This window comes from Ambystoma mexicanum, chromosome 6q (assembly GCF_040938575.1).
Source record: "Ambystoma mexicanum isolate Mex_15411 chromosome 6q, UKY_AmexF1_1, whole genome shotgun sequence".
NCBI classification, from domain to species: Eukaryota; Metazoa; Chordata; class Amphibia; order Caudata; family Ambystomatidae; genus Ambystoma; species Ambystoma mexicanum.
In genome coordinates this window covers 1,051,244,098-1,051,259,128 of record NC_090937.1, presented here as the reverse complement: position 1 = coordinate 1,051,259,128, position 15,031 = coordinate 1,051,244,098, and positions in this window count along the sequence as shown.

Genomic DNA, 15,031 nt, shown 5'->3' with positions numbered 1-15,031 from the left:
TTCTATGCCTTATGTGGAATCAGAATTTCATAATGTCTTTAATGCTCGTTCTGCTTACGATTGCAGTGACATTGATGGCTATATTCTCCAAATTGCTGCAGCACATTGAGCACACGTTCTTTCATTTGTTTCTGAGTTGTCTGTGGTACTTTTGCAATGTAAGAGACAATTGTGATGAACACTGAATCAGTTCTACTTCTCTGAAAGAGGAGAGTTGCAGCAAATATGCAGCATATATCTTCGAGATGCACAGAAGGCATTTGTAAATATATTGCCAACTGGTTCTAGGACCACTGCAGACATACCTTCATTTCGCAGACTAGGTTATGTCTGCTCTTGATGCCCTGGTTGCTCCGACATACATGTGCAGCAAAGAATCTGTGTGCAGAATGGGCATCTGCAAGAAGTGAAGCACTGTTGCATGCTTTTTTGTAACCAACATTAGAATCTGGACCTGTATGCAATTTCATCTTTCAAGTGTAGTTCCGAGGATTAATCTTTGCATCTAGTATTTTGTCTTATCATATAAAGATGACACTCTCCCTTCAAGCCAGTTATTAGGCAGAATCCTGTGCAGTGCCCTTAGGGACCACTACACACAATTAAGACTACAGGTGGCAGTACAAGTTTTACCTTTGGTACAAGCCTGTACTACTAGGTTATAGTGGTAGCAGTAGCAGAGCAGCCAGGCTTATCTCAAGAGTATATGAGCAGTAGCAGAGATTACACAAAGGGACACAATTACTGTGGCTCAAGCAAACACTGACTCAAGGTTTCAGGTAAAAAATATAAGTACATTTATTTTTAAACCATTTGTTATTAACACAACACTTCTATTAAAATTTAAAACCACACGTTAAATACACTACACCTGACCAATTCACTTTGTACGGTATAAATCAAGGTAAGTACCCTGTGTTTGAGAGAACCAGTGTTACGAAACAATACATGTTACTGTGAATACGATTGCAATCACTTTTTGACAGTTCGGTCTACTGAATAAACGCGTATGCGCGGCAAGAAATGCTACCGGTGCAAAAACACACTTAGCACCTGAGATACCCAGAGAGAGTTGGGGGCAAAAATCATAGGCAGTATGTTAGATAGGCAGACAGAATCGAAGAACACTCATAGACAGAAATACAAGAGTCAAAGGCCGGAGCCAGTGTCAATTGGAACCGGGTTCCTTTGTTGAGGATCACACGTCAGATAGTTCGGGATTCAAAGTTGCCAAGAGTACTTTAGATATTGTCAAATGTTCGGAAGGAAAAGTTATAAGAAGGAGGGAAAAATAAGGGCAAGCCTTATAAGCGAGAAATAGGGATTTCACCCAAAATTCCTCAAGCAGGACACAGTACCTTTTCAAAGAAGAAGCTGGTGCCACGCCAGTTGTTCCTGGTAGTTTTCCATAGACCCACGATTCCTGGCTTCGGCACGAAGAAGGACGATGAAGGGGGTCTACACCACACAGGAATGAGGCCGGCAGCAGTGACAATGAATAAAAGGTGCGCTCCTTAAAAACAGGAGAGGCTCTTCTGGTGGCTATCCGGACCACTACTGCAGTGTGCAGTGATTTTGACCACAAAGGCGACCTCTGGCTGAAGAAGACGAGCTGGTTATCCCCACCAGGCTCAAGGGATGAAGACTGCGGACTGGATCTCCTCTTAGTCATTGAAGGCTAGATAGCTCAGGACTGCAGCAGGGCTTCACCGGTATGGGATAGTTGCAGCAGTTGACCTCCCCTCCGCTTCTCTTTGGTTCCTTGTAGTTCCAGTGGCGACTCTCTGACTTCCAGCCCAAGAGACCCGCCTTTTATGCAAAAATCCCCCATTCAAACAGCCTGGCTGTCAATCACACAGCAGGGGGGTTGTCCAGTCCGGACAATCACCCCAGCCAATCATGAAAAAGTGTGACTTGGGTTTCCTAGGGTACTCTGTGCAGGGGGTGACTACACCCCTCCCTCACATTCAGCCCACCTAGAAACCCAGACGCCTTGAGGAGGGCTTCTTGGCAGAAGCCCGCCAAAGACAGTGAACAAAGAAGGCAAACCTGGTTTGCCGCGCAAAGTAAAACACAAGAAGGATTTTAACAAAAAGAAATGGCGAATAAACCGCACCGGAGACAAAAGAAAAAGTATTTGGTCGAGCGGGTTTAAGTTCGAGGCTAACACAATAGCCTACAATATTACCACGGTTATATAAGATAACCACGGTAGAAAATGAGGGTAGATACCACTGCCACGAGCCATGTCTAAATGTTAAAAGAGCGAAACAATGCTCTACGAGGCATAGATAAAAAGGGCTAAGAGTTAACCCTTCCAGTACTCCATGTAAGATGGGGTGTACCAGATCTGTGGTTAATTTGACTAAGTAAAGTTAATGGTAACTTTACCCTTTTCTGGAGGCAGTAGTCAGCCTCAGAAATGGAGTCAGGGGGAAGTCTGAACGACAACCCTGTGTCACTGCACAGAAGGTGCTGTGTGACACACAAAAGAAGGGGGCTACTGAAGTGGTGTACTCCAGAGTCCACAATCATAAATACAGGTAAAAACACATAGCAAAACACAAGTAAGAGTGGTGAAAAGCTCACACTCTTACCAAGTGGAAAGAAATAACTCCAGAGATCCAGCAAAGCTGCCGAGGGACTCACTAGGTAAGGGAAATTAGCCATGAAATGAGAATTCTCCCTAACACCAGCGACTGTACTCTCCTCCCTCCAAACAATTTTCCAATTATAGTTTGTCGGATAGCAAACAGATGACACATGTATAGCCACTAAATGTTCTCTTTTGCCCCCAAACAACTGAAATCTAACATTTGTATTTCTCCGTTTAGAAATCGGTCGATACACAAATCTATGCCGTTAGTGTTTTCTCTTTTCTGTCATTAAGATTTGCAACACTTATTTATAGCCATAGAGTGCTTACTCCTTCCTCAAAGTATTTCTTAGATGTTTTCTTCTCGGCTAGCCTCTTATCTTAACACTAATCTTTACAACTGGTATTTCGTCCACTAAAATACATTGCTGCAGTAAAATCTGTTGCCACAACCTTCTGCCTACAAACAAGTATAAGAATGTTTCCCTGCAACTAGCGTCGTTTTTCTCTTTATGTCAAGATAGCACCTGCCAAAAACGCCACGGAATGTACTGCAATTCCCCAAACCAACCTAAGATTCTTTATTTGAAGCTTGTATCATGGCTCATTCCAATTCTTCACAACAATTGCACTCTTTTGTCTGCAAAGAAAACTGCACAAACAACTGCCAGGCTCAGTACCAACCACTGAATGCCCTTTTCTGCCACAAAACATGTATAAGAGCTTTTCTTTGCAAATGCAATTCTGTCTTCTCATATATTTGCAACTAGTATTTGATCTCCTCCAAAAAAATGAAAACGTTGTCACTCCTAATGCAACCACTCAAATGAAGAATTGTTCATAGCAACTAGCATGTGTTTCATTTTCTACATCTCCCTCAACTAAAGCATTTTCAATGTTCCGGCTCTCCCTCCAATTAAGCCCTTTTTAATTGTCTTCCAGTCACTCAACTAAATGCGTATTTATTTTCTGCTTCTCCCTCTACTAAAGTTGTCACATGCTCTACTAACATCCAGCTTTTTTCTTTGCTTTCAAGACTGGATATGAATTTAAACCATGCATGCCCTGTTCCAGGGATGTCATTTGGGGGTAGTCAGGGTTCGCACCTCTGACCCCTCAGGTCTCCCTTGCTACCCTGTGTTCTCCCTTGCTAGCCCTATATATATATATATATATAAATATATATATATATATATATATTTAAATGGAAGCTGCTGTGCTATGGCCCACGCCATGTGACTCTTTGTTTCTGGAGTGGCTGGCTTTCTTGTTCAGGCCTCTTAAAGAAAACAGGGGTTTCCACAAGTGTAACACTTTGGGCAGTGACTCTAAATAAGAAAGAATAGGAAGAACAAATAATTCGTCTTTTTGGAATTCTATACAATAATTGCCAGACTCATTAAAGGTTTATTTCAGGCACACTTCAGGGGGTGTGTCACTGATTTAGTCTGTTCTTGAACACCTCAAATTCACAATGCAGACATAAACTTCCAAAAATCATTTAGAGTAGAATAAGCACCGATTTTGGAGTATGTATTTTGTTTCATCGCAAGTTTGCAGTTATAGCATGTTTTTTTCCTCCATTGTCTCTGTTCTGATCATCACAAGACATACCATCTTGGTATCCTCGGTCACTTGGCAAGATCCTTGTGCCTAAAAGCTTGTGTACAGTATAGAAATGTTTGACCACAGCACATAAAGTGGCCCTTGATTTCATTGTGCCACAAGGAATGCTTTGTTGTAATGTGTCTATCTTTCCTATCTCCATGGCATGCTGTTCAGGATGTCTGTTTGCATGTATGAGGTAACGAGTGCCCAGAGTACGGGATGCTGTGTGAGTGCGCTGCTTTCCCTGTGCGACTCTAAATTCTTTGATAGACAGTTATGAACACTCCCAATGGTATGTATTTTGCCAACCTCTAAAGCTTGAAAAGTAGATCCACACAGGCTTGACATGTGGCCAACTATGCACCTGACCGGCAGATGAAGTGGCCTGCTGTTACATCTCAGTTACCAGTTTAATGGTATCCACTAAAGAGTGCAATTTGCTTTCCAACTTTGAGAACATTCAGACTAGTAACTGCTTATTTCAATATAGCTGCTAAAATAGCTATAGCCAGCAAGATAGCTCAGTGGGTTGAGCACTAGCTGCTGCAATTTGCGTGTGATATGTAGGTTGCAGGTTTGAATCCCAGCAAGGCCAACTCAGCCTTTTATCCTACTGAGGTTGATAAATGAGTACCAGCACAGGTTGGATAATATTGTATGTATATTTGTTCTATATAAACTGCTGAAGTGTAACTGCTATATAATAACAAACCATTATCATTTGGCCTTGGTTGCCTGCTTACAATACAATAATTTGGTAATATAGGCCTATACACACTGAACTTAATAATACATATGTATCCATTCTTGTATGCAATGTATATCACATTGCAGTGATATTGTAACCATTTTTTCATAGTGTACTTAGAAACAATGGTACGTGATGCCACTTCCTTTTTGTGAAGGGTTGAGAGGCCCTGTTCCATCTCATCCCGTGATGCCACTTCGAGGTGTGTTCACATGACAGCGCTTCCTGTGATGTCATCAGAGGTCAAGGGTCATGTGATGTAACTTCCACTACCCTGGTGAAATGTCGTCCCTACCCCGTTCACACGCATTAATCTACAACTCACATGTACCACTGCCTGAACTTTAATGCAGTTCAAGAAAGCTGGGCTTGATTGAAGCAGACTCTTTGTCGCAGATTTTAAATGTTTAAGAAAAAGTTTGCATGGGTCGGGAAGTAAACCACATTTGTATGTGATGAACTCAAAAATGCGGTTTATTATATGAAGAAAAGATATTTTTCTGAGACTTAAAATAATTGCTGTTCTGAAGGTATAATGCTGATTAGGATGGCAGAGATGCGAGATTATAATCATGTTCCATGGAAGAACTAGGAAACAAATGAAAATTATAAGGAACATCAACATATTGCATGAAAATGTTAAAGATGCCATTTACAGGGTTTCGAACAACACAACAGTGAAGTGTACATGAAATTCATCTAATATTGCAGGCATATCATTTGTCCTAGAAGCCGAACTATAATTCATCTGTCTACAGACAAGGTCAGAATTTAGCGCAATGTGCACCGAGCGACGTTAAGATGATGAATACAATCTCTAGATGTTAAATCAGTCTCTGCATCATTTCAGACATGACACCTAATTCTCTGGCAGCCTGACACAGTATATCTCACTGATCCTGCAAAATAAAAATTAAAAAAAATCTCTGACTTGATGGTTTGCTTTGCGCTACAGAGAACGAAGCAGTAAATGCATCCAAGTTTCACAGAAATAACACTAAATATGCAACACATTTTTAATTTTGACTTTTACAACCTACACCACCGTCCTCTATGTGAATTTACTGCAGTACTCAAGGATAATATGATGTGACCTGATTTCTGAAGCGTCTGAGTTTCAACCTTAACTCAAAAATTCAGGTCACACAATATGTTATATGATAGAAAGTCAGTGATTTTCTACAGATGTAATTCTAGTCACCTTTGGAATTCACCCTTCACTGCACTGGGACCACATTACAGAAATGTGCACCGTCTTCAGACCCACAGATGGTTGTGGGTGCAGATTGATCATAAAGAAGAAGGAAAAGGAGAGCAATGGAGCTCATTCTACTGAGGTCGACACGTTCATTTGCATGGGCAACCCATCTCGTGGAAATGAGTGAATCACATTTCTATCTCATGCTTTGGATTACTAAAGCACGACAATCAGGTGCTGTGCGTGTGCCACTTCTTGGAAGTCATGAGTATGTATGGTGTACCTTGACAATGTTGATGTCAACTGGGAAGAGAGGAGCCCTGTCCCCGCTTGCAATGTGCACCCCTCTATAACTATCATAAAGCATTTGCGAAGTTCAGAGGCTGCTGTTGAATAATCTACTGCTCTGCTCCTCAGCACTCAGGGTGTGTGCAGGAACATTTTAAAATGATGATTGTTTTTATAATAATAATAACAATGTGACACAAAGCCAGAGCCTGAAATAGTTCTCTCTGGTACAAAACGATTACCACTGGTCATGGGCAGCCATGTTTTTTTTTTTTTATTTGACCCCAGGTATACTGAATTACCATATAAAGATCTTGTTTGCACATGTTCTTCCTTTTACACTCTGGGCATATGCTGAAATGAAAGCAGTGTACAAGTAAATAAGGCAATTACTATGCACTACTCTAAATTGCTCGAAAGTCTTGTGTTCAACCGTCTTACCAATTTTTTTGTTAGATATCCACAACCTTCGAGACCCCTTACAAGAAGGTTGCTGCTCCTGTCACTCCACAGAAACTCGTGTTTGTGTCCAACTTCATCACCTCTGCTAACCACTCCAACTTATCCTCTATCCTATTTCTCCTTGACCTACTTGAGATACTTGGGTTTATGTGAAGTTAGTCAGTTCACAGTTATTTTCAGTGCCATCTGTATTGTATCTTTAAAGAATTAATATTACATATTGGGCATGTGAATCTATTTGTATGTTTGAAAGATTGTCTGAATTGCTGCGAGACAAAACTATGTGGTCCCAGTATAGTAGTAGTCAGTGTTGTTAAGAGAACAAGAGATAATTAAAAATAGCCAGGTGGTACAGCCAATGGTCACCCATAGACTAGTGTGACAATACTGGGGAAATATGACAGGTGTGTAATGTGCACCGTGATCTACGTCTATGCGAGGTGGCTACAAGGACACATCCAACGCAAGCCAATTGTTGCGAGGGTTTAAGCAGGTGTGGGGTGGATTGGAATTTACAATGTGACAACAAGAAGATGTCTATGTATGTCGGTCTGTGTAAGTTAACATAGCTGCATCAATGTGCCAGGGGTACTACTATACTTATTCCAATCCACCCCGCAGATTAGTCTCTTTCTGAGACACTACATTTTTCTAATGATGCATTGATTGCCCTAATCAATTAAACATAGTTTAAGTTTAGAATTCCGCCCACACAAGAACAGCTACAAATTCAGTTCTCTAAGGCTGAAACACAGTTGTGTTGACTATATGACTTTGAGTCTCAGGGCCTCAATCCGAGTTGGGAGGTAGCCATGGAGCTATTAGCTCCATGGCTGCCTCCAAACCGGGCTCCATTACCGTGTTCCTGCAAAGAGGAATAACCGGGTCATTCCAACATAGGAGGACTCTGTAATTCCTCCTTGCAGGAACCATTCCCCATTCCCATTTGAGCCCCCATAGGGCTCAATGGGAATGGGGATGGAGGTAACAACAGGCACATTACAAGTGTCCCGTTGTATGCTCCCTCTTCCCCTCGCAGGACCCGGAAAAGATGTCTGGTTTTACCAGACGTCTGACCCGGGTCCCGCAAAGGGAACCTCGTAATCGGCCCTGATGGAATGAAGGCGGCCGGTCCCGTACCGGCCCCCTTCATTCCGTCAGCGCCAGGGTTGTAATGAGGCACCTAGTGTCTACTTCACACTGGTTTTACTTTTTTTTGCATCTAAGCAATATGTACTGTTTGTCTACAATTTGTTACTCATGTGATCCTTTAAGGTTCCCAGAGTTTGTACCTGTCATTGACTAAGGATCTGAGACAATGACTTTGGATTAGCACTAACTGTATCTTTCGTTTATGTTGTACTTATAAATATTGAGCATCCTGCTGTGATGTATAGTAAAACTGTTGAATAATCAGCAACTATTGTGGAAATTGTTTATTCTAATATAGGAGTGTTTGTGTTGGGTTTCTTTTACCCTGTTCATTTTGTCCTATTGAATGGCTACCTACCTGGTGAGATCAGGGCCGTAACCAGGCACCCATTATAATTTAATTGAATTGCAAAATGGTCATAATATGCCATGATTAGCATTTTGGAGAAGTTGTTGAAATGGAATTGAATAACAATTTGGTATGGCTACATACACACATCGTTCCTTAGGTATATGCTTGTTGAATCATGCTTGCAGTGACTGCATGTATGTTTCCAAGTGTATGATATGTGTCCTTGACCTGTCTGCTGGGTTATTCTTCTTGGGATTACCAAGTGAGCCCTTAACTCCATTGAATCCTACTTTGTACCTCACAAATTCTCTGTCTCCTTGACCAACAACATCACTCAACTCACTCCTTTAGCTGTTGGTGTTCAACCAGGCTCTGTCTTGGGTCTGCTCCTCTACACTCTACACCTCTGCTCTTGAGGCATTAATCTTCTCCTTTTGGTTTTCGTACCAACTCTTCACAGCTGGCACCCAAATCTTATTCTCTTTTCCTGAACTCTCCTCTGATCTATATATCAAAATTTCAAACTGTCTGTCTGGATGGATAGCTTTGCACTCACTGATGTTAAACTCTACCAAAACAGAGGTGCTCTTGTTCCCTGCCAAAAGCTCTCTCTCACCTCTTCCTCTGCATATTGAGTTCCCACCTGACACTCTCCCCTACTCTTCTTCAGCTATAAACCTTAACGTAATCAATTACCCTTCTCGTACATTCTCTACTTCCATCTCCAAACCTGGAACAGCAGCTTGGCTTAACCTCCTAAATATTAGGAAAATTAGTCACCTCCTTCCTTTCAACACTGCCAAGCATCTCTTAACCACTCTTGTCGTCTCTAAACTGGACTACTGGGCAAGCATCATCTTTGGTTTTCCTAGTTAGGCTTTCTGTCCTCTCAATTAGATCATTAATTTAGCTACCAGGACTCTCTTGGAACTCCCTCACTTCTAACCTACTTCCTCGTACCTTCACAAGGCTGGATGGGCCAAATAGTAATGTTTTTCTCCTTGTTCACAAATCTATTCACGGTAAGGCACCATTGTATCTAGCCTCCTCCATCCAACTCTACAAGCCTTCTCATAATCTTTGATCTGCCTCCTTGGCTGCCCTTGTGGCTCCTCACCCTGTGCTTCCTCTCGCTTCTGCTTCTTTTCTGTTCTTGGTCCACTTGCATGGAATTCTCTTCCTGCGGACATCCGAGAAACAGTTCACATGAATTTGTTCAAAACCAAACTAAAAGCCTACCTCCTTGCCTCTGAGTTACCCTTTTAACCTATGTCTCATCTCCCTGATATCTAACATTTTTCCCTCACCCCTAACCTGCCTCTGTCCCTCACTTCCTCGATCATGGTCACATCCTGAGCACAGATGGCCATACTGCCCACCTGCACTTGGAAATGTCCAATGTTCATTGTCCTTAATCTATGTATGTTTACTTATGTATTTTCCCCGGTGACTTTTCCATTTACTTCCCTCCACAACCTGGTCAGAATGTCCCTCAAACTCACCCGATTGTAGGAAGCTCACCACTTCCCGTAAAATCTGATTTCTTATCTATTGTATGTTATTTTTTGATCAAAATAACATTGTTCCTCCTGTATATAAATAAATACATAAATAAATAAATATATAAATACTATCTGAGGACTGAAGAGTGCTGGCTGAACTCTGTATGAGATTTGCTAACGGCCCACACCAACTCCCTAACTCCTTGTATTCTAGTAATTGACTCTGTCGCTGCTGCATGCCGGTTACCTATTCATTCATTTTTGTGATTTGTATAGTGCCCTTCACCACAATTATGGTGCCAAAGCACTGATGGTTGAACACCCTTAGAGGGACCAAATTCCAGATTATGGGAACATTCGTATGTGCTATTATGTGTGTGTGCATTTCGGCCATTAAAGTTATGAGAGGGTGGCCAAGACACTGCTAGTCACCTGTTAGGCAGAAGTATATGCAGTACCCTTTGGGAACACCACACACAATTAGGACTACAAGTGACAGTACAAATTCACCTTTGGTACAAACCTGTACTACACAGTAGCGATGGCTGAGCAGCCAGACTTATCTCAAGAGTAAATCAAGTAGTATCAATAGTTACACAAAGGACAGCAATTACTATGATTCAAACAAACACTGACTCAAGGTGTCTGAGTAAAAGGATATACATTTATTTACACATCAGTTGTTAAACATTTCACTATTATTAAGCAGTTAAAAAATCACAATCCTAATACACTACACCACACCCAATAGATTCTGGAAAAGTTAGGCTCAAAATGAAGTGTGAGCAAAATGCACTCCAGTAATAAAAAGGGAGGGAAAGACAAAGTTAGACAAAAGTTGAGCAGCACCATGTAAGTAAGCAGGGCAATCTAGAAAAAGGAACTACAGTGAGGAATTCAAACCAAGAGGCTAGAGCCAAAGTCAATGGACCAAAATCTTTGCAGAGGATCACACACTTTAGGGTAGTTTGCGGTTAAGTCCTTGCCAAGAGTTCAGAACGAAGTTGGTCAGATGAAAAGTTACTTTAAAGAATAAAGAAGGACAAGTCCTTGGGTTGGCGAAAGATTCCACACACTTTTACCGCAGCTGGATGAAACGAAAAACCGGGTTAGCACAGTTTCTGAAGTGACTATCGGACTGACAAGACGGAGGAATACTGTGGGGGTCCTGCTCTGCCCCAGGCAAGAAACTAGCAGCACAGCAAAGCAACAAATAAAAGGTGCGCTCCTTAAAACCCAAGCAGGGTCCATTCCTCCTGGCTATCCGGTTCACTGCAGCTGTGCGCAGAAAATTAGACCAGAGGAGGGAGGCCTGGCTTGCAGTTTGGTGAACTGGTTGTTCCCACCAATTCAAGGGGAGAAGATTCCTTGCAGATCTTCCCTGTCGTCGAAGTTTGGAGATTCAAACCCGCAGCAGGGCTTCACCGGGAGGTTCAGTCGTGGTAGAGGTCCTCACCTGTCAGCTTCTCATTGGTTCTCTCGATCCAGTGGCGACTCTGCCTTCTCAGTCCCAGAGACTTGCTTTTTATGCAGTTTTCCCCCATTCATACAGCCTGGCTGTCAATCACACAGCAGGGTGGCTGTCCTGCCGGGACAGTCACCTCAGCCAATCATTCCAGAGTGCGACATGGGTATCCAAGGAGGGAGACCCTGTGCAGGGAGTCTCAAACACCTCCCTCACGTACTGTCCCCCTCAGACATGCAGGCGAACAAAGGAATCAAACCTGGTTTGGCGCGCAGAGTAAAACACAAGAAAGACTTTTACAAAAAGAAATGGCGAATAAACCCAGCCAGAATCGTATAAAAACGTATATGGTCCAGTGGGTTCAAGGTCGAGGCTACTAAAATAGCTTAAAACAATACCAAGGCTATTTAATATAACTGCGGTAGTAAAAATAGGGTAGTTACCACTGCCACCAGCCAAATCTTAGTGAAAAGGGAACAAAACTATGTTTCATGAGGAACAGACAAAAAGGGATAAATATTAACCCTTTCCAGAACTCTATGTAAGATAGTTTGTACTGGGTGTGTGAGTTTAAAAAGACTAATAAAGTCAATGGCAACTTTACATGTTCTGGGAGACAGTAGTCAGCCCCAGAAAATGGAGTTGGAGTTGGGAAGTCTGAAAAAGACAACCCTGTGTTACTGCAGTGAAGGTGCTGTGTAACACACAGTAAAAAGATTATGCCTTACACATGTAAGAGTGGGAAAAAAGGCTCACACTCTTATCAGGTGAAAAAAATGAATCCTAGAAATCCAGCAAAACTGCTGAGGGACTCAGTAGGTAAGGGAAATTAGCGATTCACGAAAATTCTCCCTAACATCTCTCTGACATCACCCATATCTGAATGGCATGTGGATGGTTGGAAAGGAAGTATACTAGTAGCTAAGCAGGAAAGGGTGTGTAAGTAGGAGAGTTATTTGAGTAGCTACATTTCGAGTTTTTAGTCGTGAATAATAGTTTCATTGTTATGGCCGGGGTGTTGTGCATCAGTGTTTGAGTTATATGTGAGAGCAGATGCGTGTGTGAGTGGGGCTGTGCCTTTGGCTAAGGTTCAAGGGTGCGAAGTGCGAAAGGAATACATTGGTTATCTATGAATTCAACATTGTCTACCCCCTGGACTCCATCTAGGTACAAAAAGCAGCCCACAATATCGCATACGATCTAAGTGCAACGCATACCCCCTCCTCTGCGTGGATCTTAGAATGATACCTTGCCAATAGTCGGGTCCTTCAAGTGCGAGAAATGTGCACCTTAAGAGGGTAATTCATAGAAATTCGCACAAAAGTGGCGCCAGCCGCGTGCGCTAAAATTGATTTCCGCACACAGCGTATTCATAGATTTTCGCATCCAAAACCAGCCGTGGCGCAGCGTGGTGCAGCGACCCTGGAGCAGCGCCAGTTACGCCCCCAAGAATGCCCTCGCGCAAGGAAAAGCCTCCAAAATCCCCAAATAATCGCAAAGGGCTGCGCTAACCCTGGGCCAGTTCACAGGGCTGGCAAACAGCAAACGCCAAGCGGGGAACGTGTATTTCAGTGGTTCGCGGGAAGTTCCACACGCGATTGTCCTGTGTACTTGTGCATCAGGGGTGCGTGGGAAGTAACACACGCAAACGCAGCAGGGTACTTGTATTTCAGGGGTGCGCGGGAAGTATCACACGCAAAAGCAGCAGGGTACGTGTATTTCAGGGGTGCGCGGGAAGTATCACACGCAAAAGCAGCAGGGTACGTGTATGTCAGGGGTGCGCGGGAAGTATCACACGCGATTCCATCAGGGTACGTGTATTCCAGGGGTGCGCGGGAAGTATCACGCGCAAAAACAGCAGGGTACGTGTATTTCAGGGGTGCGCGGGAAGCATCACACGCAAAAGCAGCAGGGTACGTGTATTTTAGGGGTGCGCAGGAAGTTTCACACTCGATTCCATCAGGGTACGTGTATTACAGGGGTGCACGGGGAGCACCACACGTGAATTGCACGTGTGGGTCCTCCCAGGTGTACCCTCTACACCCTCCACGGCCCCTGCAGGTGGCCCACACCACAGGGGCCTACCCTGCACATGTCCTGCAGGCACCCCATCCACCATGGCCATGCCCCCCAGCCAACCCACATGTCACCTTGCACTACTGCCCACCAACGCATGTCCCCCTGCACCCCCAGCCACCAGGGGCAGCCTCCACCAGGCCCCCACTCATGTGCAACTCATGTCTCCCTGCACCACAACCCCCCAGCCACCAGGGGCAGCCTCCACCAGGCCCCCACTCATGTCTACCACCACCCCCACCCCCCAGCAGTGCAGGGGCAGCCTCCACCAGGCCCCCACTCATGTCTCCCATCACCCCCACCCCCCAGCAGTGCAGGGGCAGCCTCCATCAGGCCCCCACTCATGTCTACCACCACCCCCACCCCCAGCCACCAGGGGCAGCCTCCACCAGGCCCCCACTCATGTCCCCTATCACCCCCACCCCCCAGCCACCAGGGGCAGCCTCCACCAGGCCCCCACTCATGTCTCCCATCACCCCCACCCCCCAGCCACCAGGGGCAGCCTCCACCAGGCCCCCACTCATGTCTCCCATCACCCCCACCCGCCAGCAGTGCAGGGGCAGCCTCCACCAGGCCCCCACTCATGTCCACCACCACCCCCACCCTCCAGCCACCAGTGGCAGCCTCCACCAGGCCCCCACTCATGTCTCCCATCACCCCCACCCCCCAGCCACCAGGGGCAGCCTCCACCAGGCCCCCACTCATGTCTCCCATCACCCCCACCCGCCAGCAGTGCAGGGGCAGCCTCCACCAGGCCCCCACTCATGTCCACCACCACCCCCACCCTCCAGCCACCAGGGGCAGCCTCCACCAGGCCCGCACTCATGTCTACCACCACCCCCACCCCCCAGCCACCAGGGGCAGCCTCCACCAGGCCCCCACTCATGTCCCCTATCACCCCCACCCCCCAGCCACCAGGGGCAGCCTCCACCAGGCCCCCACTCATATCTCCCATCACCGCCACCCCCCAGCCACCAGGGGCAGCCTCCACAAGGCCCCCACTCATGTCCCCTATCACCCCCACACCCCAGCAGTGCAGGGGCAGCCTCCACCAGGCCCCCACTCATGTCTACCACCACCCCCACCCCCCAGCCACCAGGGGCAGCCTCCACCAGGCCCCCACTCATGTCCCCTATCACCCCCACCCCCCAGCCACCAGGGACAGCCTCCACCAGGCCCCCACTCATATCTCCCATCACCGCCACCCCCCAGCCACCAGGGGCAGACTCCACCAGGCCCCCACTCATGTCCCCTATCACCCCCACCCCCCAGCCACCAGGGGCAGCCTCCACCAGGCCCCCACTCATATCTCCCATCACCGCCACCCCCCAGCCACCAGGGGCAGCCTCCACAAGGCCCCCACTCATGTCCCCTATCACCCCCACACCCCAGCAGTGCAGGGGCAGCCTCCACCAGGCTCCCACACATGTCTCCCATCACCCCCACCCCCCAGCCACCAGGGGCAGCCTCCACCAGGCCCCCACTCATGTCCCCTATCACCCCCACCCCCCAGCCACCAGGGGCAGCCTCCACCAGGCCCCCACTCATGTCTCCCATCACCCCCACCCCCCAGCCACCCGGGGC